Here is a 13,291-nt window from a genome sequence, read left to right as displayed (position 1 = left end):
AGCGTGTCGATGCAGACTTCGCCTAGCGTGCCTGGCTGGCTGCGCTCGCCAGGGAGGAAAGGGGTTCCCGTCCAGAACAGATCTCCGGACGGCGGTGCACCAGGCCCCACGGTGGGCCCCAAATGTCGGGGGATTGGTGCGACATATGCCAACGGATGGCTTATCATGGCGGGGGCGAGTAGAACGTCGCCAGTGCCTGGAAACGGGATGAGGCGAAGACATGCACGCCGGTGAATCTTACCCAGCTTCGGGGCTCTTAGGGGAGATAATACCCCTACTGCTGCTCTGCGGGGTCTCCGCATGATCACCATGGCCAAGTGTTTACACGGTTGCTCCTTGAGCTGTTTCTGGTGGTAGAAGAGGGCAAGGCTAGCTCTCTCCTTCTATCTGGTATGGTCTAGAACTACTGGATCCAACCCCTTGCATGGGTGCCCTAGGGGGTTTATATATGCCTACCCCCCAGGGGTACAATGGTAATTCGACTGGGCGCGGGCCCAGCCGTCAGTGCCTCTGACCTCCGACTTCTCCGCCGACTGTTGGGGCCCGCCGACTGGTGGGCCCCGCCGACTGGTCTGGTACGGAGCCGACAGGCCACGTCCGCCGCGGGCGGGTCTTGCCGGCCGCTGATTACTGTAGCCGTGCTTCTGATGACGCGGGCTTGGTCATGGGGTCGTGGCAACAGCCCCGCCGCCTGGCGGGCGATCACTGTGGCCACTCCCCATCTCATCTTGATTAATGGCGCGCGGGCCCCGGGGGAGGGCCCGGCCGACTCCCCCGGGCCGAATCCCGACAGGTCTGACTGACGGTCCTCCCGCCGTCTCCCGAGGTCTCGCTGACTGGTGGGCCCCGCTGCCTCCAAGCCGTACAGACAAGCCATCGTGGGCGCATGACTTGGTACTGTGGTGCTGATGTCAGGGCTGGCCGAGCAACAGTGCCACGCCACCCGGAGATCTTCCCGGGTACGGCGTGCTGTGGCCATGCCTGCCCTTGGTAAGGGGCGGGGAGTGGGCTTCACTGTAGCCACGCCCCTGCCCCGTCCCCTCTGATGAGGTCATGGTTTGTTGGAGTCGCCGGCCGACTCCCCGAAGCCGGCTTCTCTGGAATTCGTCCCTGGGACTCGGCCGTGAGCGGGCAGTCGGCCGCCTTGCCGTTGACTCCTCGGGAGGCGGCTCTTTGCCCCGGGGTCTTGAGGGGCGTAGCCTGCCCCGATGTCTTGAAAGGTTTTGGGACTCGGGTTGGCCTACCCGTGGCCCATTACTCCAACAGTCAAGCAACCAACAAAGAGGCCACGAGGCAGGGGGCGCGCCTACCCCCTGGGCGCGCCCTCCACCCTCGTGGCCCCCTCGTGGCTCAACCGACCTACTTCTTCCTCCTATATATATTCATATACCCCAAAAACAACCAGGAGCACCATGAAACCCTATTTCCATCGCTGAAACATTCTGTACCCAAGAGATCCCACCTTGGGGTCTTTTCTAGAGCTCCACCGGAGGGGGCATCGATCACGGAGGGCTTCTACATCAACACCATAGCCTCTCCGATGATGTGTGAGTAGTTTGCCTCAGACATTCGGGTCCATAGTTATTAGCTAGATGGCTTCTTCTCTCTCTTTGGATCTCAATACAAAGTTCTCCTCGATCTTCTTAGAGATCTATTCAATGTAACTCTTTTTGCGGTGTGTTTGTCGAGATCCGATGAATTGTGGGTTTATGATCAAGTTTATCTATGAACAATATTTGATTCTTCTCTGAAATCTTTTATGTATGATTGGTTATCTTTGCAAGTCTCTTCGAATTATCGGTTTGGTTTGGCCTACTAGATTGATCTTTCTTGCAATGGGAGAAGTGCTTAGCTTTGGGTTCAATCTTGCGGTGTCCTTTCCGAGTGACAGCAGGGGGAGCAAGGCACGTATTGTATTGTTGCCATCGAGGATAAAAAGATGGCGTTTATATCATATTGCTTGAGTTTATCCCTCTACATCATGTCATCTTGCCTAATGCATTACTCTGTTCTTATGAACTTAATACTCTAGATGCATGCTGGATAGCGGTCGATGTGTGGAGTAATAGTAGTAGATGCAGAATCGTTTCGGTCTACTTGTCGCGGATGTGATGCCTATATACATGATCATGCCTAGATATTCTCATAACTATTCACTTTTCTATCAATTGCTCGACAGTAATTTGTTCACCCATCGTAATACTTATGCTATCTTGAGAGAAGCCACTAGTGAAACCTATGGCCCCCGGGTCTATCTTTTATCATATAAGTTTCCGATCTATTTTATTTTGCAATCTTTACTTTCAATCTATATCTTAAAAATACCAAAAATATTTATCTTATTATTCTTATCTCTATCAGATCTCACTCTCGTAAGTGACCGTGAAGGGATTGACAACCCCTTTATCGCCTTGGTTGCGAGGTTCTTATTTGTTTGTGTAGGTACGAGGGACTTGCGTGTAGCCTCCTACTGGATTGATACCTTGGTTCTCAAAAACTAAGGGAAATACTTACGCTACTTTGCTAGATCACCCTTTCCTCTTCAAGGGAAGACCAATGCCCCCTCTGGCGGAGCTCCGAGAAAGGCCCCAAGATGGGAACTCTTGGGTAAAGAAGGTTGCCTCGGTGGAAATAGGGTTTCGTGGTGCTCCTGGATGTTTTCGGGGTATGTGATCATATATATGAGGAAGAAGTAAGTCGGTTGAGCCACAGGGGCCCACGAGGGGGGAGGGCGCGCCCAGTGGGTAGGCATGCCCCTTGCCTCGTGGCTACCTCGTTGGTTGCTTGATGTCCACTCCAAGTCCTCTGGATCACGTTTGTTCCAAAAATCATGCTCCCGAAGGTTTCATTCCGTTTGGACTCTGTTTGATATTCCCTTTCTGCGAACACTGAAATAGGCAAAAAACAGCAATTTGCACTGGGCCTTAGGTTAATAGGTTAGTCCCAAAAATAATATAAAGTGTAAAATTAAGCCCATTAACATCCAAAACAGATAATATAATAGCATGGAACAATCAAAAATTATAGATACGTTGGAGACGTATCAACATCCCCAAGCTTAATTCCTGCTCGTCCACGAGTAGGTAAATGATAAAAACAGAATTTTTCATGTGGAACGCTTTCTAGCATGTTCTTCAATGTATTTTTCTCTATTGTGGCATGAATGTTCTGATTCGAAAGATTCAAGATAAAAGTTTATTATTGACATAAAAATAGTAATACTCCAAGTATGCTAATGAAGCAATTATGTCTTACCAAAATACCATAGCCAAAGAAAACTTATCCCTACAAAGTCATATAGTTTGGCCATGCTTCATTTTCGTCACACAAAATATTCCCATCATGCACAACCCCGATGACAAGCCAAACAATTGTTTCATACTTAGCCTTTTCAAACTCTTTCAACTTTTACACAATATATGAGCGCGAGCCATGGACATAGCACTATGGGTGGAATAGAATATGATGATTGAGGTTGTGTGAGAAGACAAAAAGGGAGAAAGTCTCACACTGACGTGGCTAATCAATGGGCTATGGAGATGCCCACCGATTGATGTCAATGCAAGGAGTATGGATTGCCATGCAACGGATGCACTAGAGCTATAAATATATGAAAGCTCATCAAAGAAACTAAGTGGGTGTGCATCCAACTTGCTTGCTCATGAATACCTAGGGCATTTGAGGAAGCCCATCATTGGAATATACAAGCCAAGTTCTATAATGAAAAATTCCCACTAGTATATGAAAGTGACAAAATAAGAGACTCTCTATCATGAAGATCATGGTGCTACTTTGAAGCACAAGTGTGGAAAAAGGATAGTTACATTGTCCCTTCTCTCTTTTTCTCTCATTTTTTTATTGGGCCTTCTTTTCCCTTTTTATGGCCTCTTTTTTTCCGTCCGGAGTCTCATCCCGACTTGTGGGGGAATCATAGTCTCCATCATCCTTTCCTCACATGGGACAATGCTCCAATGATGATCATCACACTTTTATTTACTTACAACTCAAGAATTACAACTCGATACTTAGAACAAAATATGACTCTATGTAAATGCATCCGGTGGTGTACCGGGATTGCGATGAATCAAGAGTGACATGTATGAAAAATTAAGCATGGTGGCTTTGCCACAAATACAATGCCAACTACATGATCACGCAAAGCAATATGACAATGATGATGCGTGTTATAATAAATGGAACGGTGGAAAGTTGCCTGGCAATGTCTCGGAATGGCTATGGAAATGCCATAATAGGTAGGTATGGTGGCTGTTTTGAGGAAGATATAAGGAGGCTTATGTGTGATAGAGCGTATCATATCACGGGGTTTGGATGCACCGGCGAAGTTTGCACCAACTCTCAAGGTGAGAAAGGGCAATGCACGGTACCGAAGAGGCTAGCAATGATGGAAGGGTGAGAGTGCATATAATCCATGGACACAACATTAGTCATAAAGAACTCACATACTTATTGCAAAAATCTACAAGTCATCAAAACCAAGCACTACGCGCATGCTCCCAGGGGGATAGATTGGTAGGAAAAGACCATCGCTCGTCCCCGACCGCCACTCATAAGGAAAGCAATCAAAGAACACCCCATGCTTCAAATTTGTCACATAACGTTTACCATACGTGCATGATACGGGACTTTCCAACTTCAACACAAGTATTCATCAATTTCACAATTACTCAACTAGCACACCTCTAATATTACCACCTTTATATCTCAAAACAATCTATCAATCATCCAACTTCTCTTAGCATTTAAATTTTATAACCAAAGTGAATTACCATGCTGTTCTAAAGGAATCTCAAAATGATATAAGTGAAGCATGAGATATCAATTATTTCTATAAAATAAAACCACCGTCGTGCTCTAAAAGATATAAGCGAAGCACTAGAGCAAAAATTATCATCCTCAAAAGATATAAGTGAAGAACATAGAGTATTCTAATAAATTCCAATTCATGTGTGTCTCTCCCAAAAGGTGTGTACAGAAAGGATGATTGTAGTAAACTAAAAATCAAAGACTCAAATCATACAAGACGCTCCAAGCAAAACACATATCATGTGGCGAATAAAAATATAGCTCCAAGTAAAGTTACCGATGGACGAAGACGAAAGAGGGGATGCCTTCCGGGGCATCCCCAAGCTTAGGATTTTGGTTGTCCTTGAATTTTACCTTGGGTTGCCTTGGGCATCCCCAAGCTTAGTCTCTTGCCACTCCTTGTTCCATAATCCATCAAATCTTTACCCAAAACTTGAAAACTTCACAACACAAAACTTAAAAGAAAATCTCGTGAGCTCCGTTAGTAAAAGAAAACAAACCACCACTTCAAGGTACTGTAATGAACTCATTATTTATTTATACTGGTGTTAAACCTACTGTATTCCAACTTTTCTATGGTTCATAAACTCTATTACTAGCCATAGATTCATCAAAATAAGCAAACAACACACGAAAAACAGAATCTGTCAAAAACAGAACAGTCGGTAGTAATCTGTAGGTTTAGAATACTTCTGGAACCCGAAAAATTCTAAAATAAATTGCTGGACGTGAGTAATTTATCTATTAATAATCTTCAAAAAGAGTTAACTAAATAGCACTCTCCAGTAAAAAAATGGCAGCAAATGTCGTGAGCGCTAAAGTTCTGTTTTTTACAGCAAGATCGCAAAGACTTTCCCCAAGTCTTCCCAAAGGTTCTACTTGGCACAAACACTAATTAAAAGCACAAAACCACATCTAAACAGAGGCTAGATGAATTATTTATTACTAAACAGAAAGGAAAAATATTGGGTTGCCTCCCAACAAGCGCTTTTGTTTAAAGCCTTTTAGTTAGGCATTGATAATTTTAATGATGCTCACATGAAAGACAAGAATTGAAGTACAAAGAGAGCATCATGAAACACATGACAAACACATCTAAGTCTAACATACTTCCTATGCATAGGCATCTTATAGGCAAACAAATTATCAGGGCAAGCAAAAACTAGCATATGGAAGGAAGCGGAAAGAAACAATAGCAATCTCAACATAACGAGAGGTAATTTAGTAACATGAAAATTTCTACAACCATATTTTCCTCTCTCATAATAATTACATGTGGGATCATAAGAAAATTCAACAAAATAGCTATCATATAAAATATTTTCAACACGATCCACATGCATGCAAAGTTGACACTCTTCCAAAATAGTGGGATTAACATTAACTAAAGTCATGACCTCTCCAAACCCACTTTTATCAAAAATTTCATAAGATTGAACATTATCCAAATATGTGGGATCTAAAGTTGACACTCTTACAAACCCACTTTCGATAATATTGCAAACATTATTATCAATGTCATATTCATCATGGAGAGTAAATAAATTTTCAAGATCGTAAAAAGAATCACCCCAATCATGATCATTGCAACAAGTAGTGGACATAGCAAAACTAGCATCCCCAAGCTTAGGGTTTTGCATATCATTAACACAATTGACATTAAGAGAATTTATAATAACATCATTGCAATCGTGCTTTTCATCGAAGGAACTATCAAGTATGGGTGCAATAGCAACGATCTTATGTTTAACATAAGGAACTATAACAAACTCATCTTCATAAATATTGGTATCATGGCCACAAGAATAGCAAGCATCATGTTCATCAAGGGATATTTCAATCAAATCACCGAAATCATAATTATCTATAGATTCATGCATATCATTATTTTCTTCTGAAGCAACGGTTATTCTTTCAATAAATTCTTTGACATAGACATTATGAGCATAGTTTTCATAGCAATATTTAAGTACGTCAAAATTTTCAGATTCGTAGAGAGTAATATCATACTTTTAAATCAAAGAAGCAACTTCATAAGCACCCTAAAAGCAACAAATTCTTCAATTTGTTCGATATCGTAGTAACTATAAACACCCTTTGCATAATAAGATACGATTTCATTATCATTAAACTCACTAGGTAGGGGAGGTGTTTTTAGGGTTCTTAGAGAAACAAGTAAGATCACAAATTTCACAAAGATTCCAAGCATAACATAGCAATCTGTTTATTTGATCCCATAAGAGTCTCCCTTTTTCAGACAAACGGTGACACACAAAATGAGCATGCTCATCTAAAGATTTCCCATCAACTAGGCTAGTTGGGGTTTCTGTCGGATCACGGTTTCTGGCAAAACCCTCAAGGTTCGAACAGGGTGCACGTGAAGATCTCCCCCCTATTGATCCATGTCCTATATCAGCTAAGATATTACGGACTAACTCGACGAACTCGCAACACAAAGGACACAAGTTTATATTGGTTCGGGGCACCACTGTGGTGTAATACCCTACTCCAGTGTGGTGTGGTGGATTGCCTCTTGGGCTGAGGATGATTAGTACAAGGGGAAGAACAACCTCCTGAGGAGAGGTGCTCTTGTGCTTGGTGAACTTGTGGTTGTCTTGGCCTCTCTTGGCCAGACTGGTCTATCTATCCTCCCTCCCTCAAGCTACGGTGGTGGCTAGTCCTATTTATAGAGGCCCTGGTCCTCTCCCCAAATATTGAGCGGGAAGGGAGCCAACAACGCCCAATTTGAAGGGGGACAACTAGTACAAGCTATCCTGACAAAAGTAGTCTTCGCCTGCCAAAGGCTTTGGTGGTGACGCCGTCTTGGGCTCCACGGTGACCTCCGTCCTGCCGTCCTGCTGGTCTTGGTCTCGTTGCACCAATATGGAAACCTTTGCTTGACGCCTCGGTACTCTGCGCCTGCGCTTGCTCCCTTAGCACCAAAGGGGAAACAAGGACACTGCGCGTGCTAGCGCCCGCCTGGCTCCCGCCTGGCCTTAGTCGTCATGGCTCATGTCACTGGAGCCTCGGGAGGTCTGCCTCACCTTGAACTCTCTGCCCCTCGCGAGCTAGTCTGGTGAGGCCGCTCCTGATGAGGTCTTGTGTCGTCCGCCTCGCAAGGCTTGGCCCCTCACGAGGGTCTTGGGTGCTTGCTGGTGAAGATGGGCCGTATGGGCCCGCTCGCAGAGCCACGCCGTGGGCCGCGGGCAGGCGAGTCTGGGGACCCCCGTTCCCAGAATGCCGACAGTAGCCCCCGGTCCCAAGGCGCGCTCGGGCTTGGCTTCGAGGCGAAGCCAAGGGTCAAGGGCGAAGCGCCGTGGGTCCCAATAGCCTGCGGCCTGGGTCGACGCGTGGCGGTTGATTGGACGTGGGTGTCTCCGCTTTCCCACGCTGCCTCGGCAACTGCCCGACTTGACAAGTCCCTGCGACATGCAAGGAAAACCATCATTACCTGTGATCATGGGGGGTGCTGGTTGGCCTTCTCCTGGTATAATTGGGAGGGGGCGGAGCCCCCGTCGCCCATCTTTCCTCTGCCTCTTCCGCTTCTTCTCCTTCCTTGCTCCTCTCCTGTTACCAATGGCGCCGTCGAGGAGGTTCACTACCGCGGAGAAGGGGAAGGCCCCTCGCGAAGGGCTCGGCTCTCCGGTGCCCAAGCGTGGACGCGGCCGTCCCCGCAAGCACATCGCGACCCCCGCCGCGGCCCCGTGCAGCCGTGGTGGTGCCGCTTCGCGGGGCAGGGGTCGCTCCGGTCGTGGAGGTCCTGTTGATGAAGCGAGACGTGTCGTGGTCGCGCGGCCTCCCCGGCCACACTTCCACTCGATGGAGATGCTGCCGGAGTTCATCGTCTGGTCGGAGAACCTGGCCGGCAACTGGCTTCAGTTCCCGCGCTTCTTCGTTGACGAGCTGCCGGCCTCAGGTCTAGGCGGCCTCAGGGCTTCCTGGGTCACGGTCGAGGTCTCCGCCACGGGCAATATAGCTCTGGCCCGCGGTTGGTAGATGTTCGCCCGCGCACTCGGCCTGGGCAGGCGGTGCACCCTCCACTTCAAGTACGATGGCGACGCGCCCCTCTATGTGAGGGTGTGTGGGGAAGATGGTCGCCGCGCCGGGTGCTTCCCCGAGGTGAACGACGGCGAGGAGGTGCTCGGCCTTGGCGACGATCGTGATGAGGATGAGGGCGAACCCGCCCTTGGTGCCGACCGCGTCTCGTCCGGCTATGGCAGCTCTTCCCCCAGCGACAGCTCCAGTAGTGGCGTCTACGACCAGCCGGCATGCCGCCGTGCCCGCTTCGAAGACAGTGGCAGGTCGTCTCGTTGCCGCGCCTCCGTGAAGCGCGAGGAGGGGTCCGGCTGAGCTCAAGAAGGTGTTGGGGCCTGCCCCCGTGGACCGCTGTAGGCGCCGCTTTTATTTTGTTCTTCTTTTCCTTCCTGCATCAGAAAGAAACCAGAATGGGCCCTGGAGGGGTGTGTATCGAACTATGATCTCAATTGTTTTGTTATGTTTGCCGTTCCTGTGTTGTGTCGCAACATTGTCATTTTATGTAGGGATAACATAGCTCGACTTGTTTTGAGTGGCCTCCTCCTCACGAGGCGCTTGCTTCCTGGTACCTGTCGAGGCCTCCTTGACCTGATATGCAGTTAGGAACTGCAAAAAATTCGTCAAGAGGTTTATCGTTCACCCGGGGCTTGGTCATAGGCGCCGCTGGCCTTGACCCGGCGCTTCGCGTCGCGATACCCGTGGGGCACGGATTAGGAGAGGTGCGCCAGCTTGTGGGCTCGAACGATGGTGCCTCGTGAAAAGACAGAAGGAGGAAGCTCACGAAGGTACCAGTTCAGCCCCCACGCGAGGGACGCGAGGAAGAGTACAGGTCGACTAAAGAGATGAAGGCAGAAACAGTGGCAGAAAGCGATAAGACGAACTAGCAAGAGACACCAAAAAGCAAATTTCAATTAAAAGAGGGGTGAGCCAACTTCGGAAAGCAAATGAAAAGCCGCGTCCGGCACCTAGTCTAGTCTTCGATGTCTTCTCACCAGCGTGGAGCTAAGTGCTGCCACTCAGCGTGGGAGGGAGCCCCTGAGGCCCAAGGGCGGCACTCCTGAGGCTCCGGGGCGTGTACAGCCCCACTCGTTATTACATGAGAGCGTCACATGCGGCAATTCTTCACAGGCACGGGGCCTTGCTTCACAGGCACTGGGCCTTTCTTCATAGGCACCGGGCCTTCTTCATAGGCACTGGGCCTTTCTTCATGGGTAGAACTTCCGGAGGTGTTGGATGTTCCAGGCGTTCTGGACAGGTACCCCATCCTGCATCTCCAGGCGCGCGGCGCCAGGCCTGGAGACGTGGACGACCTTGAACGGGCCCTCCCACATGGGTGAGAGCTTATGCATCCCCTCCCTAGAGAGCACCCGCCTCAAGACGAGGTCACCCACCTCAAGAGTCCTGGAGCAGACGTTGCGATAGTGGTACCGCCGCAGCGCCTGCTGGTATCTTGCCGCATGTAGTGCAGCTTCGCGGCGAAGTTCCTCCCCCAGCACGAGGTCCACCCCCCGCGTGGCGTCCTGCTATGTCTCATCAAATGCCAGGACCCGTGTGGAGCAATGCTTGACCTCATGAGGGAGGACTGCTTCTGCTCCATACACGAGGAAGAACGGGGTTTCGCCCGTTGGCTTGGTGGCGGTGGTGCGGATCGACCACAACACGAAATGGAGCTTGTCGTGCCAGCCCCTGCCGCAGGCTTCGAGCTTCTTCTTGAAGGTCCTGGTCTTGAGGCCCCTCAGGACCTCTGCGTTGGCACGTTCGGCCTGGCCATTGCTCCTGGGGTGTGCTACCGAGGCGTAGAAGATCTGCATTCCAAGGTTAGCACAATATGACTTGAAGAGATTATGAGTGAACTGCGAGCCATTATCAGTGATGATGCGGTTGGGGACCCTGAAACTGCTCATGAGGCCCTTGATGAACTTGACCGCAGAGCCAGCTCGGATGGTGCGGATGGCTTCAACCTCCGGCCACTTAGTGAACTTATCGATGGCGACGTAGAGGTGTCGATAGCCCCTAGGCGCACGAGGAAATGGGCCTAGAATATCCAGCCCCCAGATTGCGAACAACCACGAGAGTGGAATGGTCTGGAGGCCCTGAGCTGGCTAATGGATCTGCTTGGCATGGAATTGGCAGGCCTCGCAGGACTTCACCAGCTCAGCTGCGTCGTTGAGCGCCGTAGGCCAGTAGAATCCACTTTGGAATGCCTTGCCGACGAGGGTTCGCGACGACGAGTGGTGCCCGCAGTCCCCGCCTTGTATGTCGGCCATCACCTCTTTCCCCTGTTCCCTAGAGATACAACGCAGTGAAACATCATTTGGTCGCTTCCTGTATAACTCACTGTCCCGGATGCAGTGGCCTGACGGGACATGCGCTCGGCGTCCTCCTCCTTCTCCGACAACATCCCTTGCATTAGGTATTCCTTGAATTCCTTGGTCCAGCATCCCTCTTGGGGCTCGAGCGCCAGGAGTAGGCGTGCTCCCGAGGTCGGGCCACAGGCCGGGGCTCCTGTGGCAGGCGGCTGCGGGAGTTCCTCCCGAGGCTGAGCTGTTCTTGAAAGCGGTGGCGTTGCTGACGGCTTTAAGACACCAGGCTCCCGAGGCTGAGCTGTTCTCGAAGACACCAGGCTCCTGGGGCTGTCGCTTGGATTCTCTTCTGGCGATGTCGTTAGTTTCCTTGTTGGTACCACGGGGCACGTGCTGCAACTCCAGGCCCAGAAATTGCTTCTCCATCTTGCACACCTCTGCGAGGTATGCTTCCGTGTGCTCATCCTTTGGCTCGTATTCCTTGTTGGAGAAGTTGACGAGGAGCTGTGAGTCGCCCCTGTTAGTGAGACGCTTCACCCCAGCGTCGCCGCAGCCTTCAGGCCGGCTATGAGGCCTTCGTATTCTGCAATGTTGTTGGAGACCTTCTCGCCCTGTTGGAAGGAGAGCTGCATGGCATAGTAGAGCTTGTCCTGAGTGGGCGAGATGAGCACTGCTCCAGTCCCCGCGCCCTAGCATGCGAAGGCACCATCGAAATACATGACCTAGCCATCGGGCGCCTCGCTTCCCGGTGAGAGGGACCGGTCTTCGCCTACTTCAAGCGCCGGGGCGTCTGTCCATTCTGCCATGAAATCAGCGAGCGCGACTCCCTTGATGACCCTGGTAGTACTGAACTCCAACTGGAATGCTTGCAACTTGATGTTCCATTCAGCGACTCTTTCGGCAGAGTTTGGGCTCTTGAGCACTCTCTCCAATGGGTAAGCTGAGACGACCTTGATGGGGTGGCCCTGGAAGTAGTGCCGCAGCTTTCGTGAGGCCACCAGGAGCGCGAGTAGGAGCTTCTGAGGCATAGGGTACCGCGCTCTTGCATCCCGCAACACCGTGCTGACGAAGTATACGGGGTGCTCGACGAGGGTAGGCGCGCTGATGAGGCTTGCGCCCTCCTGGAGTTGGGGTGCCTCCTGAGGTGAGGGAACCCCCAATGCTTGATCGCTAGTCAGGGCCTTCGTGAGTTTGGGGGCGTCGTCCTGCTGAGTCTGATCCTCTGTCACTGCTGCTGCGGCCCTTGTGGCGCCCTTCTGGTCTTGCGTCATCTCTGCTGGAGGCGTGGCACGGCGCGATGCGCCCTTGGCTTGGTGTTCTTCCCGAACCGACACCAGAGCCGCGCTGGCTGAGTACGGGGTGGCAGCAAGATAGAGCACTAGGGGCTCGCGAGGTCACGGCGCCACCATAACTGGAGGGCTGGTCAGGTATCTCTTGAGGTCTTGAAAAGCTTGGTCGGCCTCTGGGGTCCACTCAAACGGGCTCTTCTTTTTCATCAGCTTGAAGAAGGGTAGGGCGCGCTCTCCTAGCTTAGAGATGAAGCGCCCCAACGCAGTCACCCGACCAACCAACTTCTGCATTTCCTTGAGGGTCTGCGGTGGACTCATGTCTTCAATGGCCTTGACCTTCTCTGGGTTGGCCTCGACCCCCCTGTGGGACACCAGGAAACCCAGCAGCTTGCCGAAAGGGATGCCAAACACACATTTCTTCGGGTTGAGCCGCAAGTCCACCTGGCGGAGGCTTTCAAAGGTCTCCTCCAGGTCTTGGATCAAGGTCCCCGCCTCCCGAGACTTCACCATGATGTCTTCGACATAGGCTTCAGCGTTTCTCCCGAGCTGCCGCCCTAAGGCGATGTGCATGAGCCGCTGGAAGGTTGCGCCCGCGTTGCGCAGCCCGAACGACATGCAAGTGTAGCAGTATACCCCACACGGGGTCAGGAAGGCCGTCTTCTGCACATCTTCTACCGCCATCTTGATCTGGTGATATCCTGAGAACGCATCCAGGAAGCATAGCAAGTCACACTCGGCGGTGAAGTCGATAATCTGGTCGATGCATGGAAGCGGTAACAGATCTTGGGGGCAGGCCTTGTTGAGGTTGGTGAAGTCGACGCACATCCGCTCCTTCCCGCC

Source organism: Triticum dicoccoides, chromosome 4A, assembly GCF_002162155.2.
Source record: "Triticum dicoccoides isolate Atlit2015 ecotype Zavitan chromosome 4A, WEW_v2.0, whole genome shotgun sequence".
Taxonomy (NCBI): domain Eukaryota; kingdom Viridiplantae; phylum Streptophyta; class Magnoliopsida; order Poales; family Poaceae; genus Triticum; species Triticum dicoccoides.
The sequence above is the reverse complement of the archived record's forward strand: the minus strand, read 5'-3'. Positions refer to the sequence as shown.